Source organism: Rutidosis leptorrhynchoides, chromosome 3 (assembly GCF_046630445.1).
Source record: "Rutidosis leptorrhynchoides isolate AG116_Rl617_1_P2 chromosome 3, CSIRO_AGI_Rlap_v1, whole genome shotgun sequence".
Taxonomy (NCBI): Eukaryota; Viridiplantae; Streptophyta; class Magnoliopsida; order Asterales; family Asteraceae; genus Rutidosis; species Rutidosis leptorrhynchoides.
The window spans coordinates 148697354-148710157 of record NC_092335.1 but is presented as its reverse complement, the minus strand read 5'-3'; positions in this window follow the sequence as shown (position 1 = coordinate 148710157).

Sequence of the window (12804 nt, the reverse complement as noted above, 5' to 3'; positions counted from 1 at the left end):
TCATCGACCCATCCTTCTTCTTAACAAACAGGACCGGAGCTCTCCAAGGCGAAGAACTCGGTCGAAAAAATCCCTTGTCTAACAACTCTTGCAATTGACTATACAACTCTTGAAGCTCTGGAGGTGCAAGTCTGTACGGTGCGCGAGCCACCGGTGCCGCTCCTGGCACTAAGTCTATCTGAAACTCAATTTCTCGATGCGGTGGGAGACCAGGTAATTCCTCCGAAAAAACTTCAAGAAATTCCTTAACTATAGGAACGTCTTCGGATCTCCTTTCTTCTGGTACAATTTGGCTTACAGGAGCCAAGAATGCGATACATCCCTTTCTCACATACTTTTGATATTTACAGCAGTTAATGAGATGTAATTGTGAGCCATTCTTTTCACCATAAATCATCATAGGTTCACCGTCAGCATTAGGAATACGAATAGCCTTTAGGTCACAGACCAGCTTGGCTTTGTTATCAGCTAACCAGTCCATTCCAACCACAAGGTCAAAACTTCCCAGTTTAATAGGTATCACATTAATGCTAAAGGGCTTACTTTCTAACGTCAAAGTACAATCACGATAAATCTTATTAGCTCTCATCAAGTTACCATTCCCTAGTTCTATGGAATACACGTTATCTAGGGGAGAAACAGGTTTCTTAACATTGTGACAAATATCCTTAGATATAAAACTTCTATCGGCGCCAGTATCAAACAAAACATAAACAAGTTGATCATCAAGTGAAAATGTACCCGTGACTAGCTTTGGATCATCACGAGCTTCCGCAGAATTGATGTTGAATGCTCTTCCTCGAGCATTCCCATTGTTGTTCTTAGGACAGTCCTTCTTGTATTGACTCGACTGTCCATAACCATAACAGTTCTTACCACCATTAGCATTGTTCGCGTTGCTTGCTGTGCTGTTGTTGTTGGTGTTGCCGTTGAGATTAACCTTGCAATCTTTTGACAAATGACCAAACTTCTTACAACGCTCACAATTTAGAACAGAACAATTTCCAGTATGATGCTTGCCATACTTCTGACATTGTGGCTTCTTGCCCTTATACCCGGAGTTAGTTCTTGTGGTTCCAGTGTCGTTACGGTAAGAATCTTGCTTTTTGAACTGCTGTTGATTAAAATTCTTGTCCTGACCACCGTTCCACTTCCTCTTACCATCGTTTGACTTATTCTCATTCACTGTAGTGCCCTTCCCTCTCTGGGCAATCTGATCCAACAGCAAACTAGCGATGTCAATAGCTTCCTGCACATTTGTGGGTTTTGAAGTAGTGACCCCGCCTTGAATGTTCTCACTCAGACCTTCAATGTACAGTTCCACCTTACGCCTTTTTGGAGTTACCATTTCAGGACACATTAATGCCAACTCAAAGAACCTCTTGTTATAGGCAGTGAGATCGTTGCCTACTAACTTCAGCTCTCGGTACTCGCGTTCTATTTTCTTAACCTCATTCCTCGAACAATACTCCTCGATCATTCTTTGCTTCAGAGTGTCCCAAGGTAGGGCATAAGCCTGATCATGACCTAGGGATTGAGCATAGTTGTTCCACCAGGTGAGCGCACTATCAGCCAGTGTGCCCGTTGCAAAGCCTACCCTGTCGTTATCATTACAACCACTGATGCGGAAAACCGATTCGAGCTTCTCAAACCACCTAGTGAGACCAACTGGTCCCTCAGTTCCGTTGAAACAATGCGGGTTGCAACTAGTGAACGTTTTGTAAGAACATCCAATACGGCCTTGTGTGCCGTTTCCATTGGTGTAGCTCGAGCCACCACGATCATTACTGTTTCGAGCGTTGTTGATTTCTCTCAGTAGTTCAGCTCTTTCAGCCTCGATTCCTTCGGCGACCATTCTCCTGATTTGGGCGGCGGTTGATTCCTTTGGAGGCATCTTCAACATAGAAAAACACACCAGGTCAGTGTCAAAACAACGCTATATATGAAAATATACTAGCAACGAGTGTTGAAGACTAGTAAATAATAGTACGAAAAGATTCGCTAGTAGTGAGAAGTAGTGTAAGTAGTGATAGTAGTGTTAGTAGTGTTAGTAGTAGAACTAGTGGTAGTAGTATTGGTACTAGTATTATGTAGTGAGAGTAGTGATAGTAACACTAAGTAGTAGCATTAATGGTAATAGTAGTAGTATAACATAACACAAGTATTATGATCATACAAAGTTACTAAATATAGAATGTTACCGCACGCAATAGAAGATAGTAGTTATTAATAGCATAATTGATGTGTTTTATGGGGTGTACGAAACAGTTATCAGTTTTATATTATTTACTACAGAAAATTACCTAAAATTAAACTAAAACACACTAGGCAAGTATACCTATCGTATGGTAATTTAGCTAAGGTAAAGTCCGGGAGGTCGATCCGTGGACACTTTTATTAGGTGTTTTACTAGGTTATCTAGGTAAATTAAGTAACTAAGTTAGATTTAGTAATATATAGTAATTTTAGTAACTTTGGGGGATTTACCGTTTAATGACCGGTTTGTCTTTTTGGCTTTTCTTTTTAATATTAACAACAAGACAGTAAAATTAAACTAAATTGTAGCAACAAAGTAAATAAAAATTACTGTGGTAAATAAAAGTAACTTTAACTAAACGAGATAAAAATACAATAAAAAGAGTATTATGCTTATTTAACTTCCGTAGTTACGATGTTTGACTTTTACTACTTTTTTTTTACTTTTTTACCCTGGGTTAATTTTCCTTGCACCCGTAGAATATTTAATATGTCCACCTGGAGCTGTCCAGCGCAGTCCTATAATTACAAGCATCAAATGCGAGTGTTCTCGTCATTCTATCTTGTAACTACAGTTAAATATTCTATCTAATTACTATTTAGATGGTTTGACGCGGTTGTCGCGTATGTCAATAATTACACCAGTTGTCACTGTATGTAACCCACCTTAATTTTAACTAGTCTTTTAACCATTAATCCATTCACGTGTCCATTTCAATGAATAATTTACCGTATATATAAATAACCCGTCTTCCGTGTCCCGTCAACGTATGTGGTTATTTATGCATATAGTAAATTATAAGTAGTGGTAATTTAACAAGTTGTCACTTAATTATTTTACCATACCCATTAATAGTTAAAACCCCAATCTTCCTTAAGGTCGTTCTTTATCTAAATATTAACCGTTGTACAAATTAAATTAACCCATTTCCTATTTTTAGTCAAACATCATAACTACTTGGGTTAAATAAGCATAATAACAAATTAGCTACTAAACATGGTAGAAAAATAAATAACACTTACACAAAAGTTCTTAGCTTCCATTAATTCAAAGCGGTAGAAAACTTCAAATTACAACACCCGTACAAATTTATATTACAGTACACAATCTGAAACTTGGGAAAAATGGAATATAGGATATTTGTGTGAGAATGTTAGTCAACTTCTTTTACTCTTGGAACTTGCTCTCTCAAATTGTCTGTCCTTCTGACACTCTTGGTGTCTCCCTTAAAAACTGATTCCATGCTCAATATAATACTCCAATTGTCAGACACAAACCAAACTTTATCTATTTGTTAAATTCAATCTTGCAAGAGTGGTAGGTCTACTCTATCTTTAAAATCCATTATTCAATCCCTTTAACTTGAGTGGTCTCTTTCTTGAATTAAATACAGACCAACATGAAATTTATTATTACATCATAGTGGACAAAGTGGCCAAACTACTATTCATGTTTCTTTGTATACTTCTTATAAGCGACCACCATGAATTGCTAAATTAGTTTGCAAGCTTCAAGACCTTGTACTTTGCATTTCTTCACTCGTACATCATGCGTGTTTTAACGTTTTCTTGACATATCTTTCACTTTGGCACTCCGTTAACACTTTTATTTATTTGTACAATTACAATGGAAATATAATACAATTACATATGAAAACCTATTATTTAGGGAGATATTGTGACTAAATATATGTTCATTTTGAGGAATATCAAACTCCCCACACTTGAACATTGCTTGCCCTCAAGCAATCTGACTTACAATACAACGGAATAATAAAATCACACCTCACTCCACACCACACTTCACACAATTTACTCCTTTATTTTTCACACTCTATTTTTCACACTATAAACAATGATAATTTCTTTTTTTTTTCAAGCCACGGTAAAAATTTCATACTACCTCTATATATTACTCTAGAGGCGTTTTCCGTCAATTCAATTCATAACAACGAACAAGTTTCAAATTAATGAAACTTAAGGGTCGTAGTTAAAGTAGTACGTGACTTAGAAAAAAATTTGGATCCTTAGGGAAAATAGGAACCTGATGAAAACGTTTTGTGGTTTTTTTTTTTTTTTTTTTTTTTTTTTTTTGAAAATGCATGCTAGTTTTTACACTAGACACATTTTCCGGATTAACCCATCACCAGTGTAAGTTTTCATAAACATTTTTGTGGGTTGTGGGTTTCGTATTCTCTTTTGATTTTAAGCTAAAAACTTTCGGTTTTGTGTACCCACTTGCTATCCCTGTATTTGTAAAGCACACATCCAGTTTACTTGTTCCATATATTACCTTACGGCAAACTACCGTCCGGTTGTAAAGGAGAGCGATGAACAAGAAACTGTTAAGGCGATGTCTTTTAAGACATTGCATAAAATCATGGTCAATATCGTGTCGAATGCAATTACTATCCTTGGTAGGAGAAATAGTAAAGATCACCCTAAAATTTTTCGGTCTGGCACAAGGTCCTGTCTCTGACCATGCTATGCAACCACCGTTCGTACGGTTGACACCCGATTTGGTTCAGGTGACCTAGTGAATTTCGGTAAATTCCTAGGATTTTACGTTCAACAGTAATGAACGTACTGAAAATAAGTTCTTTGAATACAAATCGGTTTTATATTTTTTCAAAACATTTTCTCGGTCAAGTTCGAGTATAGATATCATCGAATTCCATGAGTTTGTAATTCTCAATCTTTAAGGTCAATCTCTACGATTGAGTAATATCAGTCTTAAATACTGATTTTTAATCTTTAAGGAGATTATCCTTTCTAGGGATCTGGTTCATCAGTCTTATCCAGCGGATTTGCAAGGCGTCCTCCCCATTTTACGAGACAGATCCTTTCATGGATAGGATAAGTCTGACCACTTGGCGACCCTGTTTGATGCTGAGGTCCGTGGATTTCCAGCTGATTTTCGAGAAAACTTTACAAGGTTTTTCGTAGACTCTACAGCCGGTCAGGACGACAACTTCTTGACCTAAATCAAGAAGCGCGTTTCTTTTTCGGAAGACTTTACTTCCTCTAAGGATGGAATTGATTCATCCTGAAGACCTCGAGTATTAAAAGATTAATGTTTTTCTTAAGGAAAATAAGATTTTATGAACACATTTTGATCTTTTAAAAACATTTTGTACGAAGGGTCAGTTGGGTGCAACACTATCCCTTATAGTGTAGATCGCCCTTTTAGTTCTCCAATTGGCCCATGTCTCGGTTTCAATCACTGTTCTTTATGGATTACAACAAAAGTACCTGCAAAACTTCGCATAAACATGTGATATGCAGTTTTAAACAAATAGATTGGTTAATCTCCCCACACTTGGCTTTTTCTTTGCCTTTTTATTCTCCTCTATTCTATTAAATAAATTCAACATTTGTGTTGTTTCTCAATTTATGTCCATTTTAGGTGACGATAGTTTCAGTAAATTTTACTTAATTTTACCGTTCATAAATATTTTAAACAAGATTTGAATTTCTTTAGCTAGAAATTTTTAAATTTTTCACAAAATTTAAAGAATAAGCCAAGTGTATAAACAGAGAGAATTATAACCCCTTCCCACACTTGAGATCATGCAATGCCCTCATTTGCAATGAAATCAGACAAAAATTAGAATTCACGAGGGCAAATAGTATAGAAAGGGAGTTAAAACCTCTTAGAGCCAAAAAGCCCTAACTTGCGCTGTTTTGTGTTGAATTGTTCTTTATTACCAATTTATCGTCTCTTGTTCACATGTTTCGTCAAAAAATTGGTTACTTTTGCTGAACTTACTGTCAGTTTATGAAATTGTCTTGTTTTACCTATTTTCACACAACAACAAAACAAACATGCACACAAAGACACACATTTTTATTTTATTTTTTATTTTTTTTATATACTTTAAATTAATAAGAATAAAATAACGATAACAAAATTCTCGCCCCACCCTTGGGTAAAGTAATTTCAGTATAAACACTTAATCTTAACTCGCGACCAATTTATAGCAATCGTCATTTTAAAGTTATTAATTAAAAGTAAATTTTTATCCCACTTAAGTCAAATTATCTTTAATAATAATAACAAAATTTTCCGTTCTAGCGTGATTTCAGCAGGAACTTAATTTCACTCATGAATATTTTGAAATTGTTATATTAAGTATTTGACTTAAGATATTTATATCTTCTCAATAAACGATATTCCCTAATTCAAAATTTAAACTTTTGTTTGATAACAGTAATTTCAGTTTTAGGTACCTAATTTTACCGATTACCAATTTAAACACTTAAATTAGAAGATTTGTCGCTTGAAAGCCGAAGATTAAATGCATTTAAACAAACAAGCAAACTTAAAATATAAATACATTGTTCTTTACAAACAATCATACATGTTTATCACACAATAACACACTAAAGTAAATCACACAACAAACTGTTACACTCGCACACTTGCACACTCGCACACTCGCACACTTGTGAGAATTTCAGAATCTCACATAATTATCATCTTGAAAACGACCTGAGCGAATTGCTTTGAAAGCGAGCCGACCAAGTTGATTTTCCATAGATTCGTATGCGTACCCTCTCGGGTTTAGTAATTTTTCTTGGAAACACTTGACTGGCCCTTCTCGACATAAAGTTACAAACTCGAAATTAGAATAAGTTTGATTCTTGGGACATTTCCCTTCGTGGGACCATTTTCCGCACTTGTAACATTTCTCGAGTTGTTTTGCAGCAGATTTAGATGTACCTTGTGCGAAATTAACTTTGTTATGTTCTGCCATTTTCTCCTTTCTAATAGCAGTCATTTTCTCCCTGATCTCCAACACCATATCAATTGGTAAGGTGTAGATCAGTGCGTATGTGAGAAGAGAATGGTTTTGATCGACCGAAGTACGCGACTTATGCATCTAAAAACAAATAGAAACAAAAATAAAACACACGAAAGAAAAATAAAAATTTAGAATGGGGGGAGAAGACTAGTTCTTTAGGGTCTGCTAGGGAAAGACCAGTCGGATTCCATTCTTGAAAAACTAAAAAAGAACAGAATATCAAACACGAGATCTTTCTCTCTCTTGGAACATTCGACTCTCCCCACACTTAGTTAGCTGTGGTGTCGAACTTATGATTAAGATCATTATCAATCTCTCGTGGTCCATCAAAATAGTGTTTTAGCCCGTGTCCATTTACTTTGAATGGTTTATCATTTGAGTCCACTAATTCGACCGTTCCATAAGGTAAAACTCTTGTAACTATGAGCGGTCCTGACCATCTAGATTTTAACTTTCCAGGAAATAGTTTAAATCTAGAATTGAATAGAAGGACACGGTCTCCTTCATGAAACACTTTTTTGTTTAAACGTTTATCGTGCCATTTCTTTGTTTTTTCTTTGTAGATGAGTGAGTTTTCATATGCATCATGCCTTAACTCATCTAATTCATTCAGCTGGCTTAAACGTAATCATCCTGCTTCATGCAAATCAAGATTACATGTCTTAAGTGCCCAAAATGCTTTGTGCTCGATCTCAACGGGGAGATGACATGCTTTTCCATATACGAGATGAAAAGGGGTGGTGCCAATTGGAGTTTTGTAGACCGTTCGGAAGGCCCAAAGAGCATCCTCCAATTTCATGGACCACTCCTTCGGATTTGCACCTACAGTTTTCTCTAGAATCCATTTTAATGCTCGGTTAGTGTTCTCAACTTGTCCACTTGTTTGTGGATGATAAGCTGTCGATATCTTATGAGTTACCCCATATCTTTTAAGAACTTTCTCAAGTTGAGCGTTGTAAAAATGTGTACCCCGATCACTTATCAAAGCTTTCGGTGTTCTGAACCGTGCAAAAAGACTTTTCAAAAAATTGACTACAACCCGTGCATCATTTGTTGGGAGAGCTTGCGCTTTCACCCATTTAGACACATAATCAATAGCAACGAGTATGTAGAGATTATTATGAGATTTTGGAAAAGGGCCCATGAAGTCAATGCCCCAAATGTCGAAAACTTCGCAAACTTGAATGACATTTTGTGGCATCTCATCACGTTAACTTATTCTCCCAACCCTTTGACATGCATCACAGGATTTACAGAGAAGATGGGCATCCTTGAAAATAGAAGGCCAATAGAATCCAGCCTCGTAGACCTTTCTTCCCTTGAGTTGAAGTCCGTAATGCCCTCCTGTAGGTCCTGTGTGACAATGGAGTAAGATTTGTCTAGCTTCATTCCCGAATACGCACCTGCGTATTACTCCATCGAGACAATTTTTAAACAGATGTGGATCCTCCCAAAAGTAGTATTTAATGTCGCTAAAGAATTTCTTTCGTTTTTGATACGACAGTCCCTTTTCAAGTAATCCACATACCAAATAGTTCGCAATTAGTGCGAACCATGGTGGTTCTTCAATCTCAATCTTCATGAGATGTTCATCAGGAAAGTCATCCTGTATCATGGATTCATCGAGAGTGTCTAGCTCAGGGTTCTCAAGGCGTGAAAGATGATCGGCGGCAAGATTTTCTGCTCCCTTTTTATCTCAGATTTCGATGTCAAACTCTTGCAGGAGCAAGATCCAACGAATTAAGTGTGGTTTAGCATCTTGTTTTAAAAACAAGTACTTAAGAGCAGAATGATCGGTATAGACAGCCGTTTTTGCTAGAACAAGATATGATCGAAATTTATCAAAAGAAAAGACTATAGTAAGGAGTTCCTTTTCAGTGGTTGTGTAGTTCGTTTGTGCTCCTTGTAAAGTCTTACTAGCATAGTAAATGGGTTTAAATCATTTTTCTATCCTTTGATCTAAAACGGCTCCTATTGCAAAATCACTTGCATCACACATGATCTCAAAAGGAAGGGCCCAGTTTGGAGCTATCATGATTGGCGCATTGGTGAGCTTTTCTTTGAGAATGTTGAAAGATTTAATACATTCGTCCGAGAAGACAAATGGATTATCTTTTTCGAGGAGTTTTTTCATTGGAGTGGCAATTTTAGAAAAATCTTTAATGAATCATCGGTAAAAACCGGCATGCCCTAGAAAACTCCTAACTCCTTTGACATTGGTAGGATGTGGAAGTTTAGCAATTACATCAACTTTTGCTTTATCCACTTCAATTCCTTCACTTGAGATTTTATGACCTAGAACGATGCCTTCTTTAACCATGAAATGGCATTTCTCCCAGTTAAGCACTAGATTTGATTTCTCGCATCTAATATGCATTCGTTCAAGATTTGAAAGACATGACTCAAAAGAGTCACCGAAGACTGAAAAGTCATCCATGAAAACTTCCATGCATTCTTCTATCATATCATGGAAAATGCCATCATGCACCTTTGAAAGGTTGCAGGGGCATTGCAAAGTCCGAATGGCATGCGTTTGTACGCAAAAGTGCTATATGGGCATGTGAAGGTGGTTTTCTCTTGCTCTTCGGGTGCGATTGAAATTTGAAAATACCCTGAAAAACCATCAAGGAAACAATAGTAATTGTTTCCTGCTAACCTTTCCAACATTTGATCGATGAAAGGTAAGGGAAAATGATCTTTTCTGGTGGCGTCATTTAATTTTCTATAATCAATGCAAACACGCCATCCAGTTACAGTCCGAGTAGGAATAAGCTCATCTTTATCATTTGTGATCACAGTAATGCCACCTTTCTTAGGTACGCATTGCACCGGGCTTACCCATGGACTATCAGAGATGGGATAAATTAAACCTGCATCAAGTAGTTTAATTATCTCTTTCTTCACCACATCTTGCATGTTAGGGTTTAGTCTTCGTTGACGTTGCACACAAGGTTTGAAATCATCTTCCATGAGAATTTTGTGTGTACAATATAAAGGACTTATACCATTGATATCTTGGATCTTCCATGCAATAGCTGGTTTGTGGGCTTTTAACACGAAAATCAATCGATATTTTTCGTTTTCAGAAAGGGAGGATGAGATGATTACAGGTAATTGAGATTCACCATGCAAATATGTGCATTCCAAATGATTTAGAAGTGGCTTTAATTCCAATGTTGGTGGTTCTTCAATCGATGATTTGTACCTGTATCTGTCTTCCTCTTTCAGAACTTGAAGTTCTTCTGTTGTTGGTTCGTATTCATTAGCCATGAGTGTAGCTAATAATTCAGCTTCATCAATTGGTTCGGTTCCTTCTCCTAAAGAACATTCGCCCGTTCCTTGTAATTCTAGAAATTCTTGTAACAATTCTTGATGTTCATCTATAGTTTGCATATAATAGTACGCGTCATCTGCAGATTGAGGTTGTTGCATGGCCTTATCAACAGAAAAGGTCACACTCTCGTCATCTATACTTAGGGTCAATTTCTTACCAAACACGTCTATTATTGCTCTAGCCGTGTTTAAGAATGGTCTTCCTAAGATAAGAGGAACTCGAAAATCTTCTTCCATATCCAGAATCACAAAATCTGCTGGGAATACTAAAGTACCAACTTTAACTAGCATATTCTCTATTATCCCTCTAGGATATTTGATTGATCGATCAGCTAGTTGTATGCTCATTCGTGTTGGTTTTAACTCTTCAAGGCCTAGTTTAACGTATAATGAATAAGGCATTAAGTTAATACTGGCACATAAGTCTGCTAATGCTCTTATTGAATCAAGACTACCCATTAAACATGGAATTGTGAAACTTCCGGGGTCGGAGAGTTTTTTAGGTATCTGGTTCAATAATACTGCCGAACATGCATCATTCATTGTGACAGCTGAAAGTTCTTCCATTTTCTTTCTGTTTGTGATCAGGTCTTTCAAAAACTTCGCATATCTTGGCATACCTGAAATTACATCGATGAAAGGAATATTGACGTTTATTTGTTTGAACATGTCAAGAAACTTTAACTGTTCGGCCTCGAGTCTTTCTTTTCTTTATTTGCTCGGGTAAGGAAGCGGTGGTTGGTATGGTTTAACGTATGATTTAGGTCGTACTGAACCTTCTGGGATTTCAGCTTGTTGTTCATTGGGTTTCTCAATTACTGGTTCTGTCGCCTTCTCTGGTTCTGGTTGTGGTGGTGGAACAGGATAATCGGAAATGACTGGTATAACAGGTGGCATAAGCGGCAAACCACTTCGGGTGGTAATTGCTTTGGCTGCTTCATTTCGAGGGTTGGTATTCGTGTCGCTCGGTAAACTCCCTGGCTTTCTTTCACCAAATAACCTTGCTAGGTTACTTACTTCTTGTTCCAAGTTTTGGATAGAAGCTTGTTGGTGTCTGAATGATTGCGATTTTTGTTCATTAGTTTGTTTTTGAGATGCAACAAACTGTGCTTGAGATTCCATGAGCTTTGTCATCATTTCCTCCAGGTTTGGCTTTTTCTCGTCGGTTTGTGGTGGCTTATTAAGAAAACCAGGTCTTTGCTAATTGCTAGGACCTTGTTGGTTATACGAGTTATTGTTAGGCCCATTTGGATTGTATGAGTTGTTGTAAGGTCAGTTGAAATTATTCCTTGGCGGTTGATAATTATTTTGATAATTATTTCCCGGCCTTTGGTTCATGTAGGAAACATTCTCACGTTGTTCCATCGTTTGCTCAACACCGAAACAATCTTTCGTCAAATGTGGCCCCCCACACTGCTCACAACTGATTCGTATCGCGGGAATATCTTTAGTCATCTTTTCCATTCGTCTATCGACAGCATCTAACTTTGCGGAAATGGAATCAAAGTCTTGGCTAGAATCGGCTCTAGCCGCTTTAGATGAACGAAAGATATCTTTTTCCTGGTGCCACTCATGTAAGTGGGATGCTGTATTATCAATAATTTTGTGAGCTTCAGTTGCGGTTTTCTTCATAGTGGAACCACCAGCTGCTGTGTCGATGTCTTTTCGTGTAGCGACGTCGACACCTTGGTAGAAAATTTGTACTATTTGATAAGTGTCTAAACCATGCTGAGGACATCCTCTCAACAACTTTCCGAATCTTGTCCACGCCTCATATAATGTTTCGTTTGGCTTTTGCGAGAACGTAACAATTTCTCCTTGAAGTCTCACGGCTTTAGATGTCGGAAAGAATTGTTTAAGAAATTTCTCAACTAAAACATCCCATGTATCAATCGCTCCTTCGGGTAACGATTCTAACCAATCTTTGGCTTCTCCCTTTAAAGTCCAGGGAAACAACATGAGATAGATCTGTTCATCCTCAACTTCTCTGATTTGTAATAGAGTACAAATCCTATTAAAGGTCCGAAGATGTTCGTTTGGATCTTCTTTTGGCGTACCACTAAATTGGCATTGATTAGTTACCATGTGCAGGATTTGTCCTTTGATTTCATAATCTGGTGCATTAATGTCTGGTTGAGTAATGACATGACCTTGGCCAGTACGTTTAGCCCTCATTCGATCTTCCATACTTAGAGGTTCCTGATTTTCCATGATTGAATTTGTTGAATCTGAATCACTAGAGGATTCTGATTTAATGGTTTCTTCCTTGACAACCTCTGGTTGAATGATTGGTGGTTCAGGAGGAATAATTAGTAGTTCAGGATCTCTGAATTGTCCTTGAATATTCCCCGGGTTCTCAATTGTGAGGTCGGGTTAAAAAAATAGATTATCGGAAATTTGAGTTAGAGTA